This window comes from Salvelinus namaycush, unplaced genomic scaffold (genome assembly GCF_016432855.1).
Source record: "Salvelinus namaycush isolate Seneca unplaced genomic scaffold, SaNama_1.0 Scaffold40, whole genome shotgun sequence".
In the NCBI taxonomy this organism is placed as follows: Eukaryota; Metazoa; Chordata; class Actinopteri; order Salmoniformes; family Salmonidae; genus Salvelinus; species Salvelinus namaycush.
In genome coordinates this window covers 192,187-219,611 of record NW_024061008.1, presented here as the reverse complement: position 1 = coordinate 219,611, position 27,425 = coordinate 192,187, and the positions used below count along the sequence as shown (strand labels likewise).

Sequence of the window (27,425 nt, the reverse complement as noted above, 5' to 3'; positions counted from 1 at the left end):
AACAAACTTAGGAAGGAGGCTTCTGATGTTAACATGCATGAAACCAAGGCTTTTACGGTTACAGAAGTCAACAAATGAGAGCACCTGGGGAGTAGGAGTGGAGCTAGGCACTGCAGGGCCTGGATTAACCTCTACATCACCAGAGGAACAGAGGAGGAGTAGGATAAGGGTACGACTAAAGGTTAACAAATCAAATCAAGTTTATTTTATATAGCCCTTCGTACATCAGTTAATATCTCGAAGTGCTGTACAGAAACCCAGCCTAAAACCCCAAACAGCAAGCAATGCAGGTGTAGAAGCACGGAACTGGTCGTCTAGTACGTTCGGAACAGAGAGTAAAAGGAGCAGGTTTCTGGGCGCGATAGAATAGATTCAAGGCATAATGTACAGACAAAGGTATGGTAGGATGTGAATACATTGGAGGTAAACCTAGGCATTGAGTAATGATGAGAGAGATATAGTCTCTCGAGACGTTTAAACCAGGTGATGTCACCGCATATGTGGTAGGTGGAACTAAATGGTTGGTTAAGGCATATTGAGCAGGGCTAGAGGCTCTACAGTGAAATAAGACAATAACCACTAACCCGGACAGTAATGGACAAGGCATATTGATATTAGGGAGAGGCATGCGTAGCCGAGTGATCATAGGGGTCCAGTGAGGGGTTGGGCTGGCTGGAGACACGGCGATTCAGACAGCTAGCAGGTCGGGGCTAGCAAGCTAGCAGAAGTGCCTTAGAAAGGACGTCGCGACGGAGGAAAGTCTGTTTTAGCCTCCCCGTGCAGTGACGTCGATAGACCAGTCATGATGGATTAGTAGGGTTCCGAGTAGCAGAGGGGTCCAAGTCCAATTGGCAAAATAGGTATAGTGGCTCAAGAAATTGGCCGATGGATCTATTCATCTAACAGTCCAATATGCTCTAGACAGCTAGTGGGCCACGGCTAGCAGCTAGCGGGCCATGGCTAGCAGCTAGCGGGCACGGGTAGCAGGCTAACAGATGGGCATTCAGGGGACGTCGCGGCGTAGGGGCCAGTTGAGTACCCCCTCGAGCAGGTTACGTCGGTAGTCCAGTCGTGAAGGATCGGCGGGGTTCCGTGCCCCATACCGGCAGTAGAAGGGGTCTGGGTATTGTAGCCCAGGAGTGGCTGATGGGCCTCTTCAGCTAGCCGGGAGAATGGGCCTAGCATGGGCTAGCTCCAGGCTAATTGGTCCTTGCTTCGGGACAGACGTTAGCCAGGAGTAGTCACTCGGATTGCAGCTAGCTAGCTGCGATGATCCTGTGAAAAGGTTCAGAGCTTGCGGTAGGAATCCGGGGTTATGGAGAGAAAATAGGTCTGGTATTTAGAAAAAACAGATCCACACCACATTTTGTGAGGTGGGTTGCAGGATAGTATTTTGAAGTTGAGGTTTAGAAAAATATAAAAAAGATATGCGAAGAAAAATATATAAAAATATACACAATATACACAATCCAGACCTCCATGGGTTGATAAATTTGATTTCCATTGATAATTTTTGTGTGATTTTGTTGTCAGCACATTCAACTATGTAAAGAAAAAAGTATTTAATAAGAATATTTCATTCATTCAGATCTAGGATGTGTTATTTTAGTGTTCCCTTTATTTTTTTGAGCAGTGTATATACATGGGACACGACAAGACGAAGGACAAAGACGTCTGACTGCTACGCCATCTTGGATTCTTGCCACTGTATTTCCCTCAGATTACACAGACCCACAAAGAATTTGAAAACAATCCAATTTTGATAAACTCCCATATCTTTTGGGTGAAATACCACAGTGTGCAATCACAGCAGCAAGATTTGTGACCTGTTGCCACAAGAAAAGGGCAACCACTGAAGAACAAACACCATTGTAAATACAACCCATATTTATGTTTATTTATTTTCCCTTTTGTACTTTAACTATTGGCACATGATTACAACACTGTATATAGACAATATGACATTTGAAATGTCTTTATTCTTTTGGAACTTTTGTGAGTGTAATGTTCACTTTTTGTTTATCTATTTCACTTACTTTGTCAATGTAAACATATGTTTCCCATACAAATAAAGCCCCTTAAATTGAAATTGAATTGAGAGAGAAAAAGCAGAAGAAAGAGGACCAAACTTTTGAGTTCAACTCTGGATAACCGGTCATACTAAAGTGGCTCACCTTTTAGCCAGATTCTATGGCAATAAATCCTTCAGAACTAACCTGCTCTGGGGCAGGCTAACTCACGGCTAACTCCACTTACCCTGAATAAAATGACTGATATGCAAGTTGAGGACCAATGAAATCAGATTCCCTCCCTCTTGCAAAGATTAAGTCATCATCCCCTTCATTTGAGGAAAATGACTGAATAAATATTTTATAAAAAAAACAGTCATGTTAAAATATATCACATTACACATGTAGTAATGAAAAAATATATTTAAAATTTCACACACAGTAATACTTGTGTGTGACTTAATACAATAATTTTATCGATAGGAGTGGGGAAAAAGGTGCTTGTGGTTGAGCATTGATAAGCACACCAAAGCACACCACAGTCGGCATTAACGACAAGCAATAAAATAAAGACGCCACTTCTAAAAGCCTTTTTCACACCATAACCTGATTCATTTGCAAGATAACATTCTTTCATTTAGATTTTGGGCACAAATGAAAATGTGGCACGCATGGATTGCTGTTTCAGCTCTCAATGAAGAGTTGGGCGCAGACAGAAAGGGAAACCCAGGCACGTCACAGGGGCTATAAAGCCCAAGTATCCCTTTAGAATGTTTTCTCACCGGTGAGAGGAAGTGCAGTCGCGTGTAGTGAGAGAGAGGATGGAACTAGGTGAAACTGGGCTGACATTCTGCAAAATTTCTTATCATCTGAAACATCTGATCTCAATACATTTTTCTGTTCCCAAAACCAAAAATCTGTTACCAACACAGTGAACTAAGTTTAATAGACCTGACCTTTTTAAAAAGTTGTATAAGATTACATGGTTTAGGGGTGCAAGGTCAGATTGAGTTTGCACACACGCAGACTTCACAGAGGAGGCGTTCCCGAATGAAAATATACAAATACATGCTACAACGAGCCAATAGGATCTCGCTATCCTGTGCTTGGCATTGCCCACCTCCTGCCCACTATGCTTCATTTGCTTGCACTGTAAACAACACAAATGAACAATCTTGGGTTACTTGTAAATATCTTTGAGTTCGGCATTCGGCTAGCCACGTGCGACATGCACAGTTACAAGCCTGCTAGAGTTAGTAGCTGGCAGACGAGCAATATCCACCGTCGTAGTACGGATAAAGCCTGACCTGGAATGTGAGGGTAACTGAAGCTGGCTACCTTTAGAAAACCCTGAGTAGATCTAGCTTGCTTCGTAGGATACACCTCTGATGTGACAGCAACCCATGCTTTGGTTTTGTTTACCTGGCCACTAGTGTAAACTTTTTAGCATTTGTGTCACATATCTAAGTCAATGGTAACTATATTAGCATTTTCACGCTTCATGTCCAGATCATCCTAAAGTATCTAAAAATGTATTGTGTAACACAATTAAGTTACCTTTAGACGATTTAGCTATGAAGCGAGAAAATGCTAATATAGGTACCATTTACTTGTATTGGGGCAGGGGACAGGTAGCCTAATAGTTAGTGTGTTGGACTAGTAACCGAAAGGTTGCTGGATCAAATCCCTGAGCTGACAGGGTAAAAATCGGTCGTTCTACCCCTGAGCAAGGCAGTTAACCCTCTGTTCCTAGGCTGTCATTCTAAATAAGAATTTGATTCAGAGGGGTTGGGTTAAATGCAGAAGACACATTTCAGTTGAAGGCTCTACAACTGACTAGGTATTCCTCTTTCCCATTGGATTTGTGCCACAAACGCTAAAAAGTTAACATTTGAAACAGCAGCCAGGAAAACAAAACCGAAGCATGAGTTGCCGGCATACCTTGTCCATAAACTGCTTGCAGGGTAAGGAAATTCATATGTAATTTAGGTGAAATCTCCCTTTAACAATGGGGTGGATTCTTTAAAAAATAATCCCCTAATAGCAGGAGCAGCACCATCTAGATTCTAGAACCTGGTGATGTCATGATGTAGAATGGGTCATAATGTCACGCCCTGGCCTTAGTTATCTTTGTTATCTTTATTATTTTGGTTAGGTCAGGGTGTGACGAGGGTGGTTTGTGTGTTTTTGTCTCGTCTAGGGTGTTTGTACTGTCTAGGGGGTTTTTGTAGAGTGATGGGGTTGTGTTCATTATAGGTGTTTATGTAAGTCTATGGTTGCCTAGATTGGTTCTCAATTAGAGGCAGGTGTTTATCGTTGTCTCTGATTGGGAACCATATTTAGGCAGCCATGTTCTTTGGGTATTTTGTGGGTGATTGTTTCCTGTGTCAGTGTTTGTGCCACACGGGACTGTTACGGTTTGTTCACGTTTATTGTTTTGTATTGGTGTTCATAGTTCAGTTTTCTGAACTATGAAAAGTTAGTTTTCTGAACTATTAAAACATGGATACCTACCACGCTGCGTATTGGTCCGATCCTTGTTACACCTCATCAGAGGAAGAAGAGGAAGACAGCCGTGACACATAAACCCAATGACTAATTTCTCTGAACAGAGGAATACAACAATTACCAAATTCACTGAGAATGCTTCACATAGGATGAAGCAACAATACGCCAAGCCGCAGCTCCATAATACTAGTCAAACACAACCCACGCCAAATACTTATGATTGGCGTGTGTGTCAGTGGATGGCTTTTGACCACTTCTTTGGATTCCATGTCTTACTCATTGTTAGAAAAAGGTTTGGTCCAAATCCAATGTTAGGTACTATAATTATTGAATATTATATGACTCCTATAAATTAAAATGGCCAATTTAGGTGCAATCAATTTGCTTAATTTCTCACAGATCAAATTATATTTCAACAAAATAATGCTTCTGGAATGCTAATCTTACCGGTTTCTAAATACAGAAACGATTTCATAACAATCTAAGATGGTGGGTGTCATGGCTTGCTGAAATGACATGGAACGACCCGGGAAAGAGAAAGAAAGAACGGGAGAGAGAGATGATGGAGAGTCAGCACACGCCGACGCATGCATGTGTGTGTGTGTGTGTGTGGGTGCGTGCGTGCGTATGTGAGAGTGGGGGTCATTATCTGGTAGAAATGGATTACTCTCAGATTAGAGTACTGTGCGTGGCTGAGAGCTGTAGCACGGCACGCTTGGCATGCCCACGTTTGATTAGCAAAAATCTTTTTTTTTTAAATCTTTTTTTTCTACTCTCCTCTGCTCCTGACCTCATGTGCTGCCATAGAAATAGAATGAATAGAACGGACATCTCCATTCCTGTCAGTGATGGCATAATGGTTAGACTGGCGGCCATTATGAGTGTACCCATAGGAACAAAGCAGGAAGTAAAATGTGTGCTGTGATTTGTTGATTCAACTCAACTGACATTTCAGAAATGTAATTTGTAAGAAATTGTAATAGATACTGGAAACTAGTAATAACAACATTTCAACATAAGCCATCTTTTATACAAAATACACATACTCCTCATTTCTCTTGGACATATGCTGGACTCATTAAGACACCAACTACAGACACACACAATTCCCCTCCCCCATGACAACCACAGACACACACAACTCAAGGTTGGAGCACAAAACAAAGAACTATCTCAGGAACCAATGGAACGTTGACACCAGGCCTGATCAGGACTACCCAAGACCCAGATCGACCAATCGGAAGGCCAGACTACCAGATCAACCTACTTTGCTTGTTGTCTATATAAAACTGTACAACTGTTTAAACTGCCTCTTTTCCTGACGATTCCATACGAATCAGACAGAAAGAGCCGTGCTGCACGCTTTGCCTAATATTTTTACACTTGAATAAATCTGCCTTATTATACAATTATCCACCTCGTCCTATGTCTCCACTTGTTCTCCTGTCTCCAGTAAACGTTTTATCAACAAATTCCACTGCATGAGCCAGTTAGAGCCAGACTCAGTAAGTGTCATTTCCATTATTTTGTTTGCATTTTAGATTTAGTTTTCGAACAAACAAACCCAGGCAAGACGTCATAACATGCTCTAGAGACTAGGCTACCTGAGGGTTCTCAAGTGGTCCAGCCATATCAAGCAGTATTCTAACTACAACAAGCATGTAGGCTTCTGGCTTGCTAATTAGTTTCACTTACCAGTAGATGGCCAGCTCAGGCTTTAGTGATTATCATTGGCACTGTTCTACACCTGCATTGCTTGCTGTTTGTGGTTTTAGGCTGGGTTTCTGTACAGCACTTTGCGACATCAGCTGATGTAAGAAGGGCTTTATAAATACATTTGATTGATTGACAGCAGCATGATCCTGGCACTGGTCGTGAGTGAGGAATCCCTGCCTTGCTGAATAAAAAAAAAAAAACACAATTCCAGGTTCCAGTTTCATTAAAAAAATCAAGTTAGCAACATTAAAGCAACTTTGTTACAGACCACCGGTGTTTTAAAACACCGTCACTTCCTATGACAAAAAAAAAGAGCTTCTGGACGTCAGAACAGAGATCACTAACCTCTATTTGGACAACAAGTTGTACTTCATCAAGTCAGCTGCTGTGGATGTTCTGCTTACTCTGGACAAGGTGCAAGTCCCCGGGACTCGGAAAAGAAATGGTGCAAGTCCCCGGGACTCGGGAAAAGAAATGGTGTAAATCCCCGGGACTCGGAAAAGAAATGGTGCAAAAGGGACTGATAAAACGACGTTGGCATGCAAATAAACCGCCCCTACCCGCCGTTCTTTTGGCAAACATACAGTCATTGGAGAAGCAACTGGAACGAACTCTGATTAACGGGACCTGAAGAACTGTAATATCCTGTTTCTCCGAGTCGTGAACAAGGACATGGATAATATATATCTAGCTGTTTGTTTCTCTGCGACGTCAAGACCGAACGGCAGCTTCGGGTAAGGTTAAGGGAGGAGGTGTGTGTTACATTGATTACTGCATTGCTGGGGTTAGAGCTTGCAAGAAAAGCATGTGACTATACTGGCAGCGGTGTAAAGTATTTAAGTAAAAATACTTTAAAGTACTACTTAAGTCGTTTTTGGGGGTATCTGTACTTTACTTTACTATTTATATTTTTGACTACTTTTACTTTTACTTCACTACATTCCTTAAGAAAATATTGGACTTTTTACTCCATACATTTTCCTTTACACCCAAAAGTACTTGTTACATTTTGAATGTTTAGCAGGACAGCAAAATAGTCAAATTCATGCACTTATCAACTGAACATCCCTGGTCATCCCTACTACCTCTGATCTGGCAGACTCACTAAACACACATGCTTCATTTGTAAATTATGTCTGAATGTTGGAGTGTGACCGTGGCTTCCGTAAATTAAAAAAACAAGAAAATGGTGGCATCCTGTTTGCTTAATATAAGGAATTTAAAATGATTTATACTTCTATTTTTGATACTTAAGTATATTTTAAACCAAATACTTTTATACTTTATCTCAAGTAGAATTTTGCTGGGTGACTTTTACTTTAGTCATTTTCTATTAGGGTATCTTTACTTTTACTTAAGTATGATAGTTTGGTACTTTTTCCACCAATGTATACTTGTGCATGTGACATTACAATTTGAAACTAACTCGAGGAGCTGTATATAAGCAAACATGAAAATGCACATCCAGAGGTGGCACTCTTAGTGGCCAGTGATTTTAATGCAGGGAAATTGAAATCCGTTTTACCCCATTTTTACCAGCATGTCACCTGTCCAACTTGAGGTGAAAAACTCTAGACCACATTTACTCCACACATATACAAAACTCTCCCCGCCCTCCCTTTGGCAAATCTGACCATAACTGTATCCGCCTGATTCCCGCTTACAAGCAAAAACTCAAACAGGAAGTACCATTGACACGCGCTCAATACGGAAGAGGATGCTAAGCTACAGGACTGTTTCACTAGTACAGACTGGAATATGTTCCAGGATTCATCCAATAACATTGAAGAGTTTACCACATCAGTCACCGTCTTCAATAATAAGTACATCGACGTACAATAATACAATAATAACCCCACACTGACCATATGTACATATCCCAACCAAAAGCCATGGATTACAGGCAACTAAGCTAAAGGCTATAGCTTCCGCTTTCAAGGAGCGGGATCAAAATCCGGACACTTATAACAAATCTCGCTACGACCTCCGACGAGCCATCAAACAGGCAAAGCGTCAACACAGAACTAAGATCGAATCCTACTATGCCGGCTTTGATGCTCGTCGGATGTGGCAGGGCTTGTAAACTATCACAATTACAAAGGAAAACCCTGACCGCGAGCTTCCCAGTGATGCGAGTCTACCAGATGATCTAAATTCCTTCCATCCTCGCTTCGAGGCAAGCAACACCAAATCATGCATGAGAGCCCCAGCTGTTCCGGACGACTGTGCGATCTTGCTCTCCTTAGCCGATGTGAGCAAGACCTTTATACAGGTTAACATTAAGTCCGCTGGGCCAGACGGATTACCAGGATGCATACTCAGAGCACACGCTGACCAGCAGGCAAATGTCTTCACTAATATTTTCAACTTCTCCCTGACACAGTCTGCAATACCTATATGTTTCAAGCAGACCACCATAGTCTCTGTGCCCAAGAACACCAAGGTAACCTGTCTAAATGACATTCGCCCCATAGCACTCACGTCTGTAGCCATGAAATTCTGGTCATGGCTCACATCAATACCATCATCCCAGACACCCTGGACCCACTGCAATTCACATACCACCCCAACAGATCCACAGATGACACAATATCTAGTGCTCTCCACACTGCCCTTTCCCACCTGGATAAGAGAAACACCTATGTGAGAATGCTGTTCATTGACGACAGCTCAGCGCTCACCACTATAGTGCCTTCCATCACTAAGCTCCGGTTCCTGAGGTTGAACACCAACTGGATCCAGGGCTTCCTGATGGTCGCCCCCAGGTGGTGAGGGTAGGCAACAACACATCCGTCACACTGACCCTCAATACGTGAGAAGAACAGGGAAAACCTGCTCAATCCCCTCCTGTACTCCCTGTTCACCCATGACAGTGTGGCCACGCACGACTCCAACACCATTATGAAGTTTGTTGATGACACGACGGTGGTTGGCCTGATCACCAACGACAATGAGACAGCCTATAGAGAGGAGGTCAGTGACCTGGCAGTGTGGTGCCAGAACAACAACCTCTCCCTCAACGTCAGCAAGACAAAGGAGCTGATCGTGGCCTACAGGAAACGGCGAGGCGAACACGCCCCCCCCCCCATCAACGTTTACGGGGCTGTAGTGGAGTAGGTCGAGAGCTTCAAGCACCTCGGTGTCCGCATCACTAAGAAATTAACATGGTCCACACACACCAAAAAAGCCGTGAAGAGGGCACGACAATGCCTCTTCCATCTCAGGAGGCTGAAAAGATTTGGAATGGGGCCTCAGATCCTCAAAAAGTTCTACAGCTGCACCATTGAGAGCATCTTGACTGGCTGCATCATCGTTTGGTCTGGCAACTGCTTGGCATCCGACCGCAAGGCGCTACAGAGGGTGGTGCAGATAGTCCAGTACATCACTGGGGTCGAGCTCCCTGCCATCCAGGATCTCTATACCAGACGGTGTCAGAGGAAGGCTCGAAACATTTTCAACGACCACAGCAACCCAAGCCATAGACTGTTCTCTCTAGTACCGCACGGCAAGCGGTACCGGAGCACCAAGTCTGGGACCAAAAGGCCCCTGAACAGATTCTACCCCAAAGCCATAACACTGCTGAACATTTAATCAAATGGGCACCCTGACTATTTGCATCAACCTTTTTTTGGACTGACTCTCTTGCACGGACTATTTGCACACTCACTGGGCTCTACCCACACACTCACTGGACTCTACCCACACACTCACTGGACTCTACCCACACACTCACTGGACTCTACCCACACACTCACTGGACTCTACCCACACTCCCACTGGACTCTACCCACACACTCACTGGACTCTACCCACACACTCACTGGACTCTACCCACACACTCACTGGACTCTACCCACACACTGACTGGACTCTACCCACACACTCACTGGACTCTACCCACACACTCACTGGACTCTACCCACACACTCACTGGACTCTACCCACACACTCACTGGACTCTACCCACACACTCACACATACATACACTGACACTCCAACACACATACACACAAACACACACAAACATTACATACACTCACACACACAAAACACATACACATGCATATGGATGCCACACACAAACAAACACACACACACATACACACACTTTTACACTCCTCACATATGCTGCTGCTGCTGCTACTCTGTTTATAATCTATCCTGAATACCTAGTCACTTTTACCCCTACCTACATGTACATATTACCTCAACTACTAACACTGCTGCTACTCTGTTTATAATCTATCCTGAATACCTAGTCACTTTTACCCCTACCTACATGTACATATTACCTCAACTACTAACACTGCTGCTACTCTGTTTATTATCTATCCTGATTACTTTAACCCCTACCTACAGTGGTTGCTCCACTAAAAGTTTAGCGATTATGCGGTGGGACTTAGAGGTGATTTGTGGTTCAGTACAATACCCTGCGTCAGTACTTCATTGCTCCAGACCAGCGCAAGAGAGCACTGATTATGCTTTTGGGTCCCAAGGTACTACTGTGTGTCTGTAGTACTGTAGCCTACTCCTGACCAGTCACGTTGTACAGCGCCTTAGTGGCGCAGCAGTCTAAGACACTGCATCGCCGTGTAAGCTGTGTTGCTATAGATGCTGGCTCAATACCTGTGCCGGCCTTGACTGGGAGACCCATGAGATGACGGTAGGTTTTTGGTTTCTCTCCCTCAAAAACAGAAATAAATAATTCTAAATAACAAACTGGCTTTATTTACAAATTAGTAACAATGTCTCACCCCATGTTCAAGAATGGCATTTTTCTCTCTCATTTTATGTTATTGTAAAACGAAATAATCTCCAAAATATTGTTATTTTTTAAACAAAGGGATTATTATTATTAATTAGAATTATATAAAAGCCCCTTGGATATTCTCACAGATATATTATTAACCCTTTTATTAGCAGAACAATATATATTGGTCATGGCACCCGAGTGGCGCACAATGGGATTGCCTTGCAATTCTCCAGCTGTATCTACTGAAATAGTGGTGGGCGCGCGAGGTTCAAAGCACGAGGGCAGGGGGCAGGGGATGGGCCTTAGAGCCACGCACAGAAGACAGACCTAGCCCATGGGGAAGGGAGGAGGAGGAAGGGGGAGTTCGACCCCCACCCCACCCCGCCACACTGGGTAGCACAGAGCAACACTTTAAGGGCCATTGCACTAATAATGGCGCTGACTAGGGAAACGCTCCAGCTGTTCTTAGTGCCAGTCTGCACGTTCAAACTAAAACAATGTAACTAATAATGGCGAGAAAAATGCCCCTTGGATATGAATTCGGAGGGCAGATATTATTAAATATTAAAGCATTAGACCATTATGACCTTATTAAGGGCAACACTCAAAAGTTATACTTAAATTCAAACTGGATTTAACGAAAAATGACATGAAAAGCACACATTTGTATTTCCCAAAACTCTAAAAGTAATTGGAAAGGTAGATGCAAATTATTTGTGACATTGTGGTTACAATAAAGAATGTAAACAAGATGTAAACAAGATGCTGTGTTTTTATTTACAGTAGTGATGGACAGCTGGTGGCATTTTGAAAACAGGTTTTCAAACACATAGCCCGATTAGCAGGACAATAGACTCTTTATAGTCTGGCTACTGTAGGTGTGAAAGTCACACCTTTCCAGTAGGAAAAGAGAACAGACGAAATGAACATAGTTTTCATCAAGCCAGCTTCTTTCTATGGTGCTACCCTGTAACGATGTACGCTGAGAGGCGGGAAGCAAGTTCAGAGAGTGAATACATTTAATTAATAAATGAAACAAACACGTAACACAAACAGCGCACCGACAGGAACAGAAACAGAAACAATGGCGACTGGGGAAGAAACCAAAGGGAGTGACATACAGTTGAAGTCGGGAGTTTACATACACCTTAGCCAAATACATTTAAACTCAGTTTTTCACAATTCCTGACATTTAATCCTAGTAAAAATGCCCTGTCTTAGGTCAGTTAGGATCACCACTTTATTTTAAGAATATGAAATGTCAGAATAATAGTAGAGAGAATCATTTATTTCAACTTTATTTCTTTCATCACATTCCCAGTGGGTCATAAGTTTACATACACTCAATTTGTATTTGGTAGCAATGCCTTTAAATTGTTTAACTTGGGTCAAAAGTTCACGGTAGCCTTCCACAAGCTTCCCAAAATAAGTTGGGTGAATTTTGGCCCATTCCTCCTGACAGAGCTGGTGTAACGGAGTCAAGTTTGTGGGCCTCCTTGCTCGCACACACTTTTTCAGTTCTGCCCAAAAAATTTCTATAGGATTGAGGTCAGGGTTTTGTGATGGCCACTCCAATACCTTGACTTTGTTGTCCTTAAGCAATTTTGTCACAACTTTGGAAGTATGCTGTGGGTCATTGTCCATTTGGAAGACCCATTTGCGACCAAGCTTTAACTTCCTGACTGATGTCTTGAGATGTTGCTATATCCACATAATTTTCCTGCCTCATGATGCCATCTATTTTGTGAAGTGCACCAGTCCCTCCTGCAGCAAAGCACCTCCACAACATGATGCTGCCACCCCCGTGCAACACGGTTGGGATGGTGTTCTTCGGCTTGCAAGCCTCCCCCTTTTTCCTCCAAACATAACGATGGTCATTATGGCCAAACAGTTCTATTTTTGTTTCATCAGACCAGAGGACATTTCTCTAAAAAGTACGATATTTGTCCACATGTGCAGTTGCAAACCGTAGGCTTTTTTATGGCGGTTTTGGAGCACTGGCTTCTTTCTTGCTGAGCAGCCTTTCAGGTTATGTCGATAAAGGACTCGTTTTACTGTGGATATAGATACTTTTGTACCTGTTTCCTCCAGCATCTTCACAAGGTCCTTTGCTGTTGTTCTGGGATTGATTTGCACTTTTTGCACCAAAGTACGTTAATTTCTAGGAGACAGAACGCGTCTCCTTCCTGAGCGGTATGACGGCTGCGTGGTCCTATGGTGTTTATACTTGTGTACTATTGTTTGTACAGATAAACGTGGTACCTTCAGGCGTTTGGAAATTGTTCCCAAGGATAAACCAGACTTGTGGAGGTCTACAATTTGTTTGCTGAGGTCTTGGCCTGATTTCTTTTGATTTTCCCATGATGTCAAGCAAAGAGGCACTGAGTTTGAAGGTAGGCCTTGAAATACATCCACAGGTACACCTCCAATTGACTCAAATGATGTCAATTAGCCAATCAGAAGCTTCTAAAGCCATGACATAATTTTCTGGAATTTTCCAAGCTGTTTAAAGGCACACTCAACTTAGTGTATGTAAACTTCTGACCCACTGGAATTGTGATACAGTGAATTATAAGTGAAATAATCTGTAAACAATTGTTGGAAAAATTACTTGTGTCATGCACAAAGTAGATGTCCTAACCGACTTGCCAAAACTATAGTTTGTTAACAAGAAATGTGTGGAGTGGTTGAAAAATGAGTTTTAATGACTCCACCTAAGTGTATGTAAACTTCCTACTTCAACTGTACGTGGATATCTACTAAAAAAAGTGAATGTGTTTTTGCAGAGTATACAACCATGCCAACAAACATCCGTGGGGATCAGTGGACTAAGGGCTGGACAACGGCCGCACCGAAAAAACACATGGTTGCCAAGAAAGCGGTCAGTTTTGCTAGATTCTTAAAATGTGTACGCAGCATTTGTGTGTTGGAGTCACTTTTAATTCTTAATGTACTTACCGTTTCTATTAGGGTTGCACATTTTGGGAAATATTCAGAGGTGGACATTTTTCATGGGAAATAAAGGAAATATATGGGAATTAACGGGAATATATGGGAATTAACGGAAATCTATGGGAATTAATATAAATACCATTTGAATGTAGATGTTTTTTGCATTGGATATAATTATCATATCATTGGATATAATTATCATATCATATGAAGACAGAAACATTAACCTTTTGCCTTTTCATAAGTAGACATAATTGCAAATGATTAAATCCTCCCAATAGAAATAAAAAACTCCTCACATGGGATGATTTCACTGAACAACGAAAGAAAGGGAATATTGAATGATCCCCAATGATCCATCACATCTCCCAAAAACGTTTTCAACATCTGTAAAATGATAGTGTAGGAACTAATGTTTTGGTTGTCTTCCTCTCAGGCTTCCATGTCTTCGCCCTGGACCTCCTCAATGTCCACCTCTTGAACATCAAACTCTGAGGCCTCATCTTCACTGTCACTTTCCAACCTTTTTGAGGATGGCTCGTTGTCAGGCTCAAAAAGCCTCAAATTTGCCCGAATGGCCACCAATTTTTCAACCCTTGTATTGGTCAACCTGTTGCGTGCTTTGGTGTGTTTGTGTGTTCCCAAACAAGGACCAGTTGCGCTCTGAGGTGGCTGATGTTGGTGGGATTTGGAGGATGATGGAGGCAACAGGGGAAAGAGCCTCAGATCCACAAAGTCCCTTCCACCAGGTGGCTGATGAGATATGTTGGCACAACTGCCATATTGCATCCTATTGCACCATCCCAAAGCCCTTGCTTGGAAGTGTACTTCGCCAGACTGCCAAGAACCTTGCCTTCATCCAGGCCAAGGTGGCGAGACACGATAGTGATGACATCATAGCCCTTGTTGATCTCTGCACCAGACAGGATGCTCTTGCCAGCATACCTGGGGTCCAACATGTACGCTGCGGCGTGTATGGGCTTCAGGCAGAAGTCTTCACGCTTTTTGATGTATTTCAGAACTGCAGTTTCCTCTGCTTGGAGCAACAGTGAAGTGGGCAGGGCAGTACAGATTTCTTCTCTTACATCTGCAAGCAGAGTCTGAACATCAGACAGGATGGCATTGTCTCCCTCATTCTGTGCAATGGCTACTGCTATAGGTTTCAGGAGTTTCAGGCTGCTTATCACTCTCTCCCAAAATAAATCATCCAGGAGGATCCTCTTGATGGGGCTGTCCATATCGGCAGACTGTGACATGGCCATTTCTTGGAGAGGTCCTTCTCCTCCAGAAGACTGTCAAACATGATGACAACACCACCCCAACGGGTGTTGCTGGGCAGCTTCAATGTGGTGCTCTTATTCTTCTCACTTTGCTTGGTGAGGTAGATTGCTGCTATAACTTGATGACCCTTCACATACCTAACAGTTTCCTTGGCTCTCTTGTAGAGTGTATCCATTGTTTTCAGTGCCATGATGTCCTTGAGGAGCAGGTTCAATGCATGTGCAGCACAGCCAATGGGTGTGATGTGAGGGTAGGACTCCTCCACTTTAGACCAAGCAGCCTTCATGTTCGCAGCATTGTCTGTCACCAGTGAATATGCCTTCTGTGGTCCAAGGTCATTGATGACTGCCTTCAGCTCATCTGCAATGTAGAGACCGGTGTATCTCTTGTCCCTTGTGTCTGTGCTCTTGTAGAATACTGGTTGATGGGTGGAGATGATGTAGTTAATTATTCCTTGCCCATGAACATTCGACCACCCATCAGAGATGATTGCAATACAGTCAGCTTTCTCTATGATTTGCTTGACCTTCACTTGAACTCTGTTGAACTCTGCATCCAGAAAATGAGTAGATAAAGCATGTCTGGTTGGAGGGGTGTATGCTGGGTGAAGAACATTCAGAAATCTCTTTCAATACACATTGCCTGTGAGCATCAGAGGTGAACCAGTTGCATACACAGCTCGAGCAAGACATTCATCAGCATTTCTCTGACTACGTTCCCCCACTGAGTAAAAAAAACTTTTTCACCTCAAATAGAAGTAGAGGGTTTTTTGTTAGTTGCTTGTTGTGAGCACTGAGGGAACTTTATACACTTGGCCAGATGATTCTGAATCTTTGTTGCATTCTTCACATATGATTTGGCACAGTATTTGCAAATGTAAACAGCTTTTCCTTCTACATTAGCTGTAGTGAAATGTCTCCACACATCAGATAGTGCCCGTGGCATTTTCCTGTAAAGATTAGAAAAAAATGAGTACAAAAACCCCAAATACAATTCCATGTACAGATAAATAGTTAAGTAGTTAAATTAAACAACTCCTTTGTCAGATACATTTTTTAAAAATGAAACAGGTGACTTAACACTCCTCAGTTAACAGGCTCAAGCAAGCTAAAACCCACATGGCAGCAAAAACTAACGAGCAGAAATTGTTAACAAGTTAGAAATGATTTAAACACACTTTGCTGTAGGCTACTATTTACTAGTTAACAAAAAATAATGTATGTCATATAAAATATATCCACCCCACCCAGTACTGTAATCAAAACTTACATCTTCAAAATGCTTAAAATGCTTTATTATTCAAATGTAAAAGCATATACTGTATAGTAAAGTATTTCTTCATCAGCACCTTTATGCTTTCATTAATAAAATAATGATAAAAATACTCTTTCAAAATGCAGATGTTTATTTAGTTATGGATCAATACTATGGGAATAAATCTCACTGAATTACAGAAATATTCAAACAAAGTTGTCTAATGGAGGTAAACAAATTGTTGCTTACTGGAAAATACTCTTTCAAACACACACGGTCACGTTGTACAGGGCCATTATGGCTATTAGCAGGTAGCTGGACAATAGACTTGCCTAGAAGGAGGGTAGGGGGAGAATTCTATCGTCAAATGTATTTCTTAGTTAGGTTGGCTGTATCACAACCGGCAGTGATTGGTTGCAGTTTCAGTTTAATCCACCAGAAAAGACAAAACAAATAATACAACAAAAAGTATTATTATTATTATGTATCACATCCGACCGTGATTGGGAGTCCCATAGGGCGGCGCACAATTGGCCCAGCGCTTCTGTCCCTCTAAAAACAGAAATAAATGTTTTAGCCTTTACAAATATTATTTTGGCCTTCATTCAGTTTACAATCGCTCACTTTCGTTTTTTAAAAACGAAATAACCTCCAAAATATTGTTATATATTATCAAGTTGATGGCACAGTCATATAGCCACAGCACCTACATAAAGCTGAGTGACTCACTCATTCATGGCATTGGATCAAAAAAAAATAAGTACCAACATTCTTTCTGATAGTTTTTAATAAAGAAATGTTTTGGTTATCCTGACCTGGACACCATGTACAGTATTATAATAGCCCATTATGGTCTATTAGCAGGACAATATACCTTTACCAACACCTCTCTGTATTTTGATACTTTGTGGATGGGGCCTCCTGAGTGGCGCAGTGCAAAATGCGTTGCTACAGATGCAGGTTCAATACCCGTGCCGGCCGCCACCGGGACCCATGAGGCGGCTTTTGGTTTTAATTTAGAATCCTCCAATCCTCTATGTGTATTATTGGTGGAGAGTCACGTCATATTTTTCGTTATACTGTAGGTCTACTGTAGGCGACATGAGTCTCACTATGTGCTATTAAAAGTGGTGTAGGTCTTATTTATTTAAAGAGCATATTGATGTTAGAAGCAATAGGATTTGAAGCAATAGCCTACAACTATTTCAGCACCGTTCCGGCTGCTCTGAGACAAGCACGGGGACTGGTCTTGATAAATCAATGAGATTTTTATTTTCACTGAATCTCCGTTTGGGTATTGGTTAGACTACAATTATACAATTAGGGTGTAGAAATGTTATGCTCTTCGTGTAACCTTTATTGAACTAAGCAAGTCAGTTAACCTCTAACGCCTCACAAACCCGGATCCGGGATCCCCCCCATCAAAAAAGCTGACTAGCATAGCCTAGCCTAAAGCCACAGGGATATCATATAATAAAATGTTCATGAAATCACAAGTCCAAGACACCAAATGAAAGATACACATCTTGTGAATCCAGCCATCATTTCTGATTTTTAAAATGTTTTACAGGGAAGACACAATATGTAAATCTATTAGCTAACCACGTTAGCAAAAGACACCACTTTTTTACTCCACCATTTTTTTACTCCATCAGTAGCTATCACAAATTCGACCAAATAAAGATATAAATAGCCACTAACCAAGAAACAACTTCATCAGATGACAGTCTGATAACATATTTATTGTATAGCATATGCTTTGTTAGAAAAATGTGCATATTTCAGGTATAAATCATAGTTTACCATTGCAGCCACCATCACAACTCTCACCAAAGCGACTAGAATAACTACAGAGACCATCGTGTATTACCTAATTACTCATCATAAAACATTTCTTAAAAATACACAGCGTACAGCAGATGAAAGATACAGATCTTGTGAATCCAGCCAATATTTCAGATTTTCTAAGTGTTTTACAGCGAAAACACAATATAGCGTTATATTAGCTTACCACAATAGCAAACATCACAACAGCATTGATTCAAGGCAAAAATAGCGATAACGTATAAACCACCAAAATATATTAATTTTTTCACTAACCTTCTCAGAATTCTTCAGATGACAGTCCTATAACATCATATTACACAATGCATATAGAGTTTGTTCGAAAATGTGCATATTTAGCGGCACAAATCGTGGTTATACAATGAGAAAAGTAGCAAAGCTGCCCAGAAAATGTCAGGAGAAATCTTTGAAGAGGCACCTATTCTAATCAGTAACTTTTCCAAAACTTGACTAAAAAATACAGGTTGGACAGCAATTGAAAGACAAATTAGTTCTTAATGCAATCGCTGGGTTACATTTTTAAAATTAACGTTACTTCAAAATACAGCGTGCGATAAAGCGAGGCTTCAACAGAACAACGAATTATCAGCATAAATAGTTCTTACTTTTTGATGAACTCTCATCAGAATCTTGGGAAAGGTGTCCTTTGTCCAAAAGAATCGTTGCTAGGTTGTATAACGTCCTCTTCAACGCTGCAATTAGCAGTAAACTTTAGCATGCGAGAGAGAGATACCCAACCCCCTAGAACGCCAGGAAATGAAATACCCGAAAATCGCAATATACTGACATAAACTGATATAATTCGGTTTAAAATAACAAGATTATGATGTCTTTAAAGCCTATATCGAATAAAAACACAGCCGGAAATTTCTAAGATCTATAACCGATGGTTCTAGTACAATATGCCAAGGTCCTCAGTGCGTCAGAGCGAAGAGGGAAAAGAACAGACACGTCTTTGCCAAGTGATTTATAACCTTTGAGATCTACGTAGAGACTCCATTTCAAGTCTCCCTATTCGCTAACATCCAGGGGAAGGCGTATGCAGTGCATCTCAACCAATAGAAGACAGGCAGATTTATACACAGGTCTCAGAACAGCCAGCAAAATTCTGCATTCTCACATACACATAGGAAAATTGCTCTAAGTCCAGTTCTGTTTCACTCACAGATATAATTCAAACGGTTTTAGAAACTAGAGAGTGTTTTCTATCCAATAGTAATAATAATATGCATATTGTACGAGCAAGAATTGAGTACGAGGCAGTTTAATTTGGGAACGTCATTATTACAAAGTGCCAACAGCACCCCCTAATGACAAGAAGTTAAGAACAAATTCTTATTTACAAGGACAGCCTACTCCTTCCTCCCTGTCGGGGAATTCAACCCCGGCCTCCCGCGTGCCCGCACGACACGGGGACTCTTTAGCTAAATAGCCCAGTACTGTAGCATACTCCTGACCGTCAAGTTGTACAGCGCCATATTTTTCTTGGAATAGCAACACCATAATATTAATCTAATTAATTAAGCAACATTTCCATATACCAAGTTCTTACAAAAAAGGTTTTAGTTTCTCTAGTACAGCCGCTATTGAAGGTTATCAAATGCTTCTCAAAGATGCCCTCTGGTGGTCAAACTAGCACCCACTACAGTGGTTGACACTTAAATAACATGTCACAGAATTCTGCAGCACCATGCAAGCTGTGCTGCAGTACGCTGCAACTTTTAAAGGACGAACCACTGTACATGTACATATTACCTCAACTACCAACACTGCTGCTACTCTGTTTATTATCTATCCTGATTACCTTGTCACTTTTACTAGAGGGCGACCGATTAATCGGCATTGGCCGATTAATTAGGGCAATTTCAAGTTTTCATAACAATCGGTAATCGGCATTTTTGGACACCGTTCATGGCCGATTACATTGCACTCCATGAGGAGACTGCATGGCAGGCTGACCACCTGTTACGCAGGTGCAGCAAGGAGCCAAGGTAAGTTGCTAGCTAGCATTAAACTTAATGTAAAAAAAACAATCAGTCTTAACATAATCACTAGTTAACTACACATGGTTGATGATATTACTTGTTTAACTTCTTATGGCTGGGGGGCAGTATTGAGTAGCTTGGATGAATAAGGTGCCCAGAGTAAACTGCCTGCAACTCAGGCCCAGAAGCTAAGATATGCATATTATTAGTAGATTTGGATAGAAAACACTCTGAAGTTTCTAAAACTGTTTGAATGATGTCTGTGAGTATAACATGACTCATATGACAGGCAAAAACCTGAGAAAAAAATCCAACCAGGAAGTGGAAAATCTGAGGTTTGTAGTTTTTCAACTTTTTGCTTATCCAAGATACAGTGGAAATTTGGTCCAATTGCACTTCCTAAGGCTTCCACTAGATGTCAACAGTCTTTAGAACCTTGTTTGAGGCTTCTACTTTGAAGGAGGAGGGAATGAGAGCTGTTTCAACCAGAGGTCTGGCAGAGTGCCATGAGCTCAGTCTCGCTCGCTCCCGTGAGAGTTAGCTGCGTTCCATTGCATTTCTAAAGACAAAGGAATTCTCCGGATGAAACATTATTGAAGATTTATGTTAAAAACATCCTAAAGATTGATTCTATACATCATTTGACATGTTTCTACGAACTGTAACGGAACTTTTTGACTTTTCGTCTGGACCTAGTGCTCGCGCCTCATGAATTTGGATTTGTGACCTAAACGCGCGAACAAAAAGGAGGTATTTGGACATAAATTATGGACTTTATTGAACAAAACAAAAATTTATTGTGGAACTGGGATTCCTGGGAGTGTATTCTGATGAAGATCATCAAAGGTAAGTGAATATTTATAATGCTATTTCTGACTTCTGTTGACTCCACAACATGGCGGGTGCCTGTATGGCTTGTTTTTGTGTCTGAGCGCCGTACTCAGATTATTGCATGGTGTGCTTTTTCCGTAAAGTTTTTTTACGGGAAAAAGTCTATGATTTGAGAGAGCAGTCTGACTGAGAGGTGGTAGGCAGCAGCAGGCTCGTAAGCATTCATTCAAACAGCACTTTCCTGCGTTTGCCAGCAGCTCTTCGCAATGCTTGAAGCACAGCGCTGTTTATGATTTCAAGCCTATCAACTCCCGAGATTAATATATATGTATATAATATATGTATTATATTAAGTTTAAATAAAAGTGTTTGACACTTTTAATGACAATTCAATATTGTTGTAATTGTCATTATTACATATATATAATAATCGTCCGATTTAATCGGTATCGGCTTTTTTTTGGTCCTCCAATAATCGGTATCGGCGTTGAAAAATCATAATCGGTCGACCTCTAACTTTTACCCCTACCTACATGTACATATAACCTCCACCACCTTGTACCCCTGCACATTGACTCAGTACCGGTACCCCTGCACATTGACTCAGTACCGGTACCCCTGCACATTGACTCAGTACAGGTACCCCTGCACATTGACTCAGTACAGGTACCCCTGCACATTGACTCAGTACCGGTACCCCTGCACATTGACTCAGTACCGGTACCCCTGCACATTGACTCAGTACCGGTACCCCTGCACATTGATTCAGTACCGGTAACCCTGCACATTGACTCAGTACCGGTACCCCTGCACATTGACTCAGTACCGGTACCCCTGCACATTGACTCAGTACCGGTGCCCCTGCACATTGACTCAGTACCGGTACCCCTGCACATTGACTCAGTACCGGTACCCCTACACATTGACTCAGTACCGGTACCCCTACACATTGACTCAGTACCAGTACCCCTGCACATTGACTCAGTACCGGTACCCCTGCACATTGACTCAGTACCGGTACCCCTGCACATTGACTCAGTACCGGTAACCCTGCACATTGACTCAGTACCGGTAACCCTGCACATTGACTCAGTACCGGTATCCCTGCACATTGACTCAGTACCGGTAACCCTGCACATTGACTCAGTACCGGTAACCCTGCACATTGACTCAGTACCGGTAACCCTGCACATTGACTCAGTACCGGTAACCCTGCACATTGACTCAGTACCGGTACCCCTGCACATTGACTCAGTACCGGTAACCCTGCACATTGACTCAGTACCGGTAACCCTGCACATTGACTCAGTACCGGTATCCCTGCACATTGACTCAGTACCGGTACCCCTGCACATTGACTCAGTACCGGTACCCCTGCACATTGACTCAGTACCGGTAACCCTGCACATTGACTCAGTACCGGTATCCCTGCACATTGACTCAGTACCGGTACCCCTGCACATTGACTCAGTACCGGTAACCCTGCACATTGACTCAGTACCGGTATCCCTGCACATTGACTCAGTACCGGTACCCCTGCACATTGACTCAGTACCGGTATCCCTGCACATTGACTCAGTACCGGTACCCCTGCACATTGACTCAGTACCGGTACCCCTGCACATTGACTCAGTACCGCTACTCTACTGTATATAGCCTCGTTATTGTTATTTATTGTGTTACTATTTTCTATTTTGATTTGCTAATGTTCTTACTTTTGAACTCTGCACTGTTGGGAAAGGGCTCGTAAGTAAGCATTTCACTGTGAACTCTACACATAATGTATTCGGCGCATGTGACAAATCATATTTGATGAGATTTTGTATTTGACACACCCACTTGCATGGCCGTGCCATGGCCCTTCAGTACAAAACCAAATTTGAGTCGACACACTTCTACTGCTATCTTTTTACTACAGCTACTGTCTGACAACACCTCAGTTATAACACGCATGATAAAGCTTACCTTGTGTTATAGTACTATTCATTAGATTCCCGAACATGTCAGGACACACCAGATCTCTTGTTTAGTCGCTCTTATAGCCTTTCCCAATAACCCTGCATTAACACCTTGAACAGACACTCAGCTCTGTACTACTTTGTGGGTTAGGTGTGTATGTTTGTAGGTCAGGTGGTTGTGTGTGTGTGTGTGTGTGTGGGGGTGTGTGTGTGGGTGTGGGTGTGGGTGTGGGTGTGTGTGGGTGTCCTAGCAGAGGTACTATATCTTCATGCCTCAACACAGTAAACAAACACACATCATTATACACCAACCTACACACACTTGAGGAGAGTTGAGAAAACACTGTTAGTATTACTGTCATTGTCAGTTAACATATTAACTGTTGAGATCAAGGGGCCATTAGAGGACATGAATGGGCAAGTAACATAATTAACTGAATCAAGTCTGGACCAAGACAAGCGCTGTGTGTGTGTGTGTGTGTGTGTGTGTGTGTGTGTGTGTGTGTGTGTGTGTGTGTGTGTGTGTGTGTGTGTGTGTGTGTGTGTGTGTGTGTGTGTGTGTGTGTGGGTCTGGCAGCTTAAAACACATTATGGATGTACAACAACCAGTGGCGGGAGCCTGAAACGAACACTCACACACACACACACTCACCCACACACACATACACAGACACACACACACACACACTCACATGCACGCACACACTGCCTGCCGTTGCTACAGTTTGTTCCTGTGAAACAACAGCACATCCAGGTGAATCGTGAAAATGAGGTGACAGAGAGAGGGGGTCAGGGAGGTAACGCGACTAACGCTTAACGACCAACCACAACACACACACGGAAGGAAAATGTTTCTATATGTATTTGTCGGTACTCACGCTTTTCTTCCGTAGGTGCAGTCCATGTTTCAATAGTCCTGGTAAATCCCGGATCTTCTGCCTGAGCTGAACCTGGTCTCGAGCTCCGGTGTTCCGGTTATTCCACCGCCAGCCGCCGACCATACCGTCTTCTCCACCAGGCTCCGAGTCCTCCATGTCTGTCTCTCCAACTCCCGCTCCCCTTCTCTCCTCTCACACGCAGACACACCAGTTACGGTTCATTGTAGTCTCTCTCTCTCCGCCTAGAACTCTCTCTCATTCACACACCGATCTGCATCTGTTCAGCAACGAACGAACCGCGCGCCTAAATGACCTATAGCCGCAGCAGCACGCGACGCTTCTCCACCCATGTCCTCCTCCTCCTCCTCTTCCCTTGTACTATCAGTGTGTGACTGTGTGTTTGTGTGGGGAGGGACTCGCAGAGGAATATCATTGCATAATATCCACTAGTCAGTCTGTCAGCAGTCAGACATAGAGGAGTCATAACACCTTGCTAAACATGTAATACATTGTATGTACATTATCCCCGTTTTTTAATTCTAATTAGATACATTGATAATAATAACACATTTAGGCTACATATCAATGTTGACAAATGAGGGCCAAGCATATAACTGTTGTATTAAAGAGTATTTTCTGTGGCATTCAGAAACAAAATGGTGGAAAGGACAGACTGGAGGCTAGACCAACCTGCATGTGGCTCCAATTTCCATAGGTAAACAAAGGGCCATTAGGTTACACCATCAGGGTGTGTGTGTGAATGTGTGCATTTTTCTAAACTGAAGTCACCTGACAGTGGGAGAATGTCACGAAGCTATGAAATGTACATTCCACACACAGGTCTCTGTCTCGTTCTCTCTCTCTCACACACACATATATACAGGGGGTCAAATTTTTACACACACACAGCCCATGTCTGGTATATGTAAGTGTATTTGAGTGTTTCACCCTCCAAACTCTCTCCGTGTCTCTAAAAGATGTCAGAGTGCACCCTGGGTAGTGGCTGGTTTAGGTCTCACGGCAACTGTGCACTAAGTGCACAAAAGCTGCATCCTGATTCATCTAGCACACTCCCATTAGCGCACTAGCACACTCTCTGTCATGGATTTAACTATGGAATGGGTGTCCCTAAACCGGGACGGTTGTTGCTAACGTGCGCTAATGTGACTAGAATGACGTTGTATACAACAGCCAACTTTCCGGGACATAGAAATATCTGATATTGGCAGAAAGCTTAAATTCTTGTTATTCTAACTGCAGTGTCCAATTAACAGTAGCTATTACAGTGAAAGAATACCATGCTATTGTTTGAAGAGAGTGCTCAACATCAAAACACTTTTATCACGGCAACTGGTTTGATACATTCACCTCTGAAGGTAAATAATGTACTTACATTCAGTAATCTTGCTCTGATTTGTCATCCTGAGGGTCCTGGAGATAAAAATGTAGCATAGTTGTGTTTGATCAAATCTATATTTATGTTCAAATGTAGAACCTGGGGTCTACAGTTTGACCCCGCTGCTGTCTCTGGCTCCACACCCACCCCGCCCAGCCATCTAGATGTGTGACAGTTAGTGTATAAGCTAATGATCCATCATGTATGACATTCCTGGAAGTGTGTAAACATATATCTTTTTTTACCATAGCATGTTTGTATGTTCTCTATAGTTATGTACTTGACAATGTATCAATTGACCAATTTGGCACATTTGGGCAAACTCCTGGCAGACTTGATACAAAATATTGTGTAGTAATGTAATTCTTCACTGGATCAGTTTGAAACTTTTGCACACACACTGCTGCCATCTGGTGGCCAAAATCTAAATTACACCTAGACTCCTCTGAAAGTATGGCATTTCTCTTGCATTTCAAAGATCTTTTACCAGATCTAATGTGTTATATTCTCCTACATTAATTTCACATTTCCACAAACTTCCAAGTGTTTCCTTTCAAATGGTATCAAGAATATGCATATCCTTGCTTCAGGTCCTGAGCTACAGGAAGTTAGATTTGGGTATGTCATTTTAGGAGAAAATTGAAAAAAAGTGTACGATCCTTAAGTTAAAAGCATTGGATTGGTGTAAGCATTGGCTAGAGGGCGTTTCCACTATTGTTAAACCCATGACTGATTTAGATGTTATTAGGATCCCCATTAGCCGACGCCAATGGCCAATGGCACTCCCCATCCCTCGCCACCAGAGCCTTAGAGTCTAGGGGGTACCATAAACCTGCCTCTCAAACTCTCTTTGACCTGTGCCCTGATAGGTTGCTAGGGAGGTTACTAAGGTGTCGGACATTTGCCCATCCTACTGACTCTGCAGATCACACAATACTGTCAGTCTCTCTCAAGCAGTGGCAAAGAGCAACATCTCTGTCTCTACAATACTGTCAGTCTCCCTCAAGCAGTGGCAGAGAGCAACATCTCTGTCTACAATACTGTCAGTCTCCCTCAAGCAGTGGCAGAGAGCAACATCTCTGTCTCTACAATACTGTCAGTCTCCCTCAAGCAGTGGCAGAGAGCAACATCTCTGTCTCTACAATACTGTCAGTCTCTCTCAAGCAGTGGCAGAGAGCAACATCTCTGTCTCTACAATACTGTCAGTCTCCCTCAAGCAGTGGCAGAGAGCAATATCTCTTTGCCACTAAATAGTTACTACTATTAATAACTGGACTCACTCATACCTCTGGACTGGTGGGATGGTGTGCATGTCCAAAGTGAGTTGTGTGACATGTGTATATTGTTCTTCGTAGTTAGTTACTACTATTGTCCTCTGAGTTGACAGTGTGATGTAATACTCTGCAGGTGGCATGTGCAATTTATACAGTCCTTACTGCTATATTCTGCTATATTCAGGATCTGTGACTTTGTGCCCTGTCTACCACTGACGCTCTGCCTGTCCCTGCACTAGGGGACCCTCCAGCAGCAGAGGCCCTGTCTGCCTCTGAATCTCTGCCTGTCCCTGCACTAGGGGACCCTCCAGCAGCAGAGGCCCTGTCTGCCTCTGAATCTCTGCCTGTCCCTGCACTAGGGGACCCTCCAGCAGCAGAGGCCCTGTCTGCCTCTGAATCTCTGCCTGTCCATGCACTAGGGGACCCTCCAGCAGCAGAGGCCCTGTCTGCCTCTGAATCTCTGCCTGTCCCTGCACTAGGGGACCCTCCAGCAGCAGAGGCCCTGTCTGCCTCTGAATCTCTGCCTGTCCCTGCACTAGGGGACCCTCCAGCAGCAGAGGCCCTGTCTGCCTCTGAATCTCTGCCTGTTCCTGCACTAGGGGACCCTCCAGTAGCATCGAACCCAACTGCTGCTACCTCCGACGACCCGTCTCCAGTCCTATCCTGGGCCCATCGGGGGACCCAGCCACACCATTTTCACCAGCTACTGACAGTATAGCTTCACCTGACCCAGCCACAGCCCTGGGTCCCATTTGGGGTGTCCAGGATGCACCATCTGACCCAGC

The 27,425-nt window shown here is 42.8% G+C and overlaps 1 pseudogene; it reads right to left on the bottom strand.

Moving 5' to 3' along the window:
• LOC120041035 overlaps positions 1-24,126 on the bottom strand; it is a 74,224-nt pseudogene extending 50,098 nt beyond the window's left edge.
• Between the last annotated feature and the right edge of the window lie 3,299 nt (positions 24,127-27,425).